Raw genomic sequence first — 5,214 nt, forward strand, 5'->3', positions numbered from 1 at the left:
ACCATGAAGGAGTGCCTTTTTAGTTTAGTTTTATTATGATGATGACACTCCCCCCAACCTTTGCTTACACAAGCCATGGCTAACCGAATCTTAGGGTGCCGTCCAACAATCACAAACCATGGAGGAGTGTCTATTTAAGTTAATTAATTCGGGACTGGGAATCCCATTGCCAGCTCTTTTTGCAAAATTATTGGATAAGCGGATGTGCCACTAGTCCATATGAGAGTCCGTCAAAAGTAAATGACAAGGTTGAAAGCTAAACACCACATACTTCCTCATGAGCTATGAAACATAAACACAAATTAAGAAGCATTTTGAAGGTTTTAAAGGTAGCGCATGAGAATTTACTTGGAATGGTTTGAAATGCCATGCATAGGTATTTATAGTGGACACTCTGGAATAACTTGGTTTTCATGTGTTTGGAAGCACGAGCAGCGTTCCCGCTCAGTACAAGTGAAGGCTAGCAAAAGACTAGGGAGCGACAAATCAAGAGAGCAGTAACTGTCATAATCATGCTTGCGGCAAAATAAATTAACTGAGGCATAAAAGTGATACAAGAACTCTGAAGCAATGTAAATCATGGAGGCTTAATTGACTCTTGTTCAGTCATATGCATGCGTGAGCATGTACCAAATCGATATAAATGAATTATTCAGAGGAGGATACCACAATATCATACCTATCTATGAATAAAACAATGCAAGCAAACATCCATGACATGCTACTCATATTAATAAATTGGAGCTAAACATGAGAGATCATGAACTACTAGACTTTCTTAAATGACATATACCTCACATGAACCAACTAAGCATGCTCACATGGATGAGTATATGTACAAAAATGAAAACAAATAGAGTTCATACCAGCCTCTCACCACAATCAGATTGTCGAATATCGTCATCATTGCCTTTCACTTGTGTAGCTTGGATAATATGAAATGAAAACCACGCTCCAGCCACCGAAGACCATTGAACTCATAATGAACTTTACAAACCAAAGAAGAACAGCAAATATTTTTGGTGTTTTCGAATTTGAGAACAAGAACAAAAGGAAACAAGCAAACAAATCAAAATCTTTTTGGGTTTTCTTATAGCAAACTAGCAATAGCAAATAAAGCGAAACAAATGCAAGAAACCAAGATAAACAAATGGTGAAGAGAAACAACAGAAATATTTTTGGTCTTTTTGTGTTTTAGGAAAGAAACAAAGCAAGAACAAGAAAATGAAAACTAAAAGAAACACAGAAAAATAAGATGGCAGAAATCTGCCAAAACTTGGCAGCAGTACAGAAATCGATTTTTACAAAAATCTTCCGTTGCTCAGATCGAAAAGTGTTCAACTAATGAAAGTTAGATAACAACCTGGGGAACATGCACAAAAATTGGCAGCTCAAAATAACGTTCTGGCTGTGCGCACGAATTTTTTTGGTAACAGTCCAGAATCTGTTTTCAGGCAGCACTTCCCCAAATATCATCTCCCTCTCATTAGAAAACCACTCAAAGAAACTAAACAAGTATGTACAAGTATCCAGCAACCATAATATGCAAAGAATGAGTGATGCCGGTATACCTCCCACAAGCTTAGGCTTTTGACTCTTCTTGATCACATTATATCACCCTTCTCTCTTGATCCTTGAAAACTTCTGCCACACCAAACTTCTCATAAACTTCATTAGAGGGGTTAGTACTCAAAAAACTTGAATCCACCTTGGTCCTGTAGTGACACATTGCAAGAACTCAATAAAACATTAGCTACAGCTCTCCACGTCTAGAAAGCCTTGCTTAAAGTCCACAAGAGACAATGCAAAAAACAGAGACAGAATCTGTCAAAACAGAACAGCCAGTAAACACGAATTTTAAACAGGAACTTCCGTTGCTCAAATCAGAAAACTCACAACTAATGAAAGTTGCGTACATATCTGAGGAACATGCACGTAAATTGGCATATTTTTCTGAGTTACCTACAGAGAAAACAGCCCAGATTCGTGACAGATAGAAATCTGTTTCTGCGCAGAAATTCAAATCTAGTATCAACCTTCGATTAGAGACTTTACTTGGCACAATAATGCAATAAAGTAAAGATAAAAATGTATTGCTACAGTAAGTAAAACAAGTGGAGGAAGAAAGAAATGTTGTTTACCTGCTCTATGCATATAAAAAATATTTGTTAACAAGGTTGATCAAGTCTTGCCACCAAATAAATTTTACATAGCATAAGAAGAAATAAACCTCAAATCAATCATGTTACCTTGAATTGTATTGATATGGATCCAATCATAAGAGTTTGATATTCTTCTTTAGGCTCATATATAGGACAATCAATAGTTCCCACTTTGATAGTTCTCACATTAGAAATAGTATTAACTCCACACGCTTTCTCAATCCTCTTGGGGAAATAGACGGTGTGTTCCTTATCATCAACATTGAAAGTAACCTTTCGTTTATTGCAATCAATAACAGCCCCTGCGGTGTTAAGAAAAGGTCTCCCAAGAATAATAGACATATTATCATCTTCGGGCATTTCCAACACAACAAAATCGGTTAATATCAAGCGGTTATTAGTAACTTGAACAGGGAACATCCTCACATATACCAACAGGAATAGCAGTAGATTTATCAGCCATTTGCAAAGATATATCAGTAGGTATCAACTTATCTAAGTAAAGTCTCTTATAAAGAGAAAAAGGCATAACACTAACACCGGCGCCCAAGTCACATAGAGCAGTTTTAACATAATTATTCTTAATAGAACAAGGAATAGTAGGTATACTCGGGTCGCCCAACTTCTTTGGAACTTTGCCATTGAAAGAGTAATTAGCAAGCATAGTGGAAATTTCCTCATTGGGGATTTTCCTTTTGTTAGTAACAATATCTTTCATATACTTTGAATAAGGAGGCAATTTAATAGCATCGGTCAAAGGGATTTGCAAGAATAAAGGTTTCATCCAATCACAAAATTTATTATAGTGTTCTTCTTCCTTTGATTTTAGTTTCTTAGCAGGAAAAGGCATTTGCTTTTGCACCCAAGGTTCTCTTTCATTACCATGTTTCTCATCAATAAAATCTTCTTTAGTATACTTTTTATTTTTATCTTGCTTTTCAGGTTCATCTTCACCCTCTTCTTTATCAGAAGCATCATTCTTATCATTATCTTTATTATTATCATGTTCATTACCACTTTCAGTTTCAGCATCAGAAATAGAAATACTATTAGGATCATTAACGGGTTCGAGAGGATTCTACAACATTCTTATGTTTCTTTTTCTTTTTCTTAGATGGAGCACTAGTTTTAGTTCGTTGAGAATCTTGTTCAATTCTTTTGGGATGCCCTTCAGGATATAGAGGATCCTGGGTAGAGACACCACCTCTAGTTGTTACTTCATAAGCATGTTTTTCTTTAGAATTATTTCCTAACAAGTCATTTTGCACTTTAGTGAGTTGATCAATTTGAGTTTGAACCATATGAAAATATTTAACAAGCATCTTAACATCATTGGAGGTTCTCTCCACAATATCATGCAATTCACTAATAGCTCGAGAATTTTCCATTAAATGATTCTCTACTCTCATATTAAAATTTTCTTGCTTAACAATATAATTATCAAACTCATCTAAGCATTGTGCAGGAGGTTTTGAATACGGAATATCTTCTCTAGTAAAGCATTGAAGGGAGTTTACCTCAATCATGGATGAAGGGGGAATTATCTCACATATATCTTCTATGGGAGGTAGATTCTTCACATCTTCAGATTTAATACCTTTCTCCTTAAGAGACTTCTTAGCTTCCCTCATATCTTCATCATTCAATTTAATTAAACCCCTCTTCTTCAATATTGGCGTTGGAGTTGGTTCAGGCGTAGTCCAATCATCATGATTCCGGCCTATTTTAGCCAATAATTCTTCGACGTCGTCCGGAGTTCTTTTCCTGAAAACACAACCAGCACAACTATCCAGGTATGCCCTAGACTCAATGGTTAGTCCACTATAAAATATATCAAGTAAATCATGCTTTTCCAAATCATGATCAGGCAGAGCTCTAATAAGAGAGCAAAATCTCACCCAAGCCTCAGGCCATTTCTCTCCATCTTCCTGGTCAAAATTATAAATTCTCTGCAAAGCAATATGTTGAGCACTAGCAGGAAAGTATTTCCGGAAGAAAACATCAAGCAATTCTTTTGGACTTTTAATAGAATTAGGTGGCAAATTATTATACCAAGTTTTAGCGTCATCCTTTAATGAGAATGGAAAGATTTTAGCAACAAAGTAAGTACGCTTCTTAACATCATCAGAAAACAAGCTACTCAGAGTAGATAACTCAATCATGTGTTCAACAGCACTTTCTTTTTCAGTACCACAAAAGGGTGTTTTCTCAACAATAGCTATATGAGATAGATCAAGAGAAAAATCATAATCTTTATCCTTAATGTTTATAGGAGATGTGGCAAATTTAGGATCAGGAGATAGTTTATATCTAACAATGTGTTCGCAAGCAACTTTTTAATTTTTCTTGCATCAGTAGTAGCATTGCATTTTTCAATAAAATCATCATCAAGTTCCACATAATCTTCATCAAGATCATCACTAGAGTATTCAAGTTCGGGTGAATTAACGGGTGTAGTAACATCAGGAGTTTCAGTATTTTCAATTTGTCTAGACCTAGCAATTGTAGCATCTAGAAAAGATCCCAATGAACCACTATCATCAAGCACAGCAGAAGCATCATCAATATTATAAGAGGAATTTTTCAGATTCAGCAGAAGTACCAGCATGTGAAGCATGTGGCGGTGAAACAAGTTTATCAATCACAGATGGTGAATCAAGAGCAGCAGAGGTACTCAGAGTTGTACCTTTTCTTGTAGTGGATGGTAATATGGCGACCTTAGTATCGCGAGGTTTACCCATGATGGAGAATTTGCAGCGAACAATATCAATCCAAGTGAACTTCCAAATAAAGCTATGCTCCCCGGCAACGGCGCCAGAAAATAGCTTGTTGTCCACAACTGGCGCGTGGTTGACGAGGGAGGAAATCCCTGTGTAGAAGCTTTTCGTTCCCCGGCAACGGCGCCAGAAAATAGCTTGATGTCTACGGGTGCTTCTATTCTTGTAGATAGTGTTGGGCCTCCAAGAGCAGAGGTTTGTAGAACAGCAGCAAGTTTCCCTTAAGTGGATCACCCAAGGTTTATCGAACTCAGGGAGGAAGAGGTCAAAGATAT

This window comes from Lolium rigidum, chromosome 1, assembly GCF_022539505.1.
Source record: "Lolium rigidum isolate FL_2022 chromosome 1, APGP_CSIRO_Lrig_0.1, whole genome shotgun sequence".
Taxonomy (NCBI): domain Eukaryota; kingdom Viridiplantae; phylum Streptophyta; class Magnoliopsida; order Poales; family Poaceae; genus Lolium; species Lolium rigidum.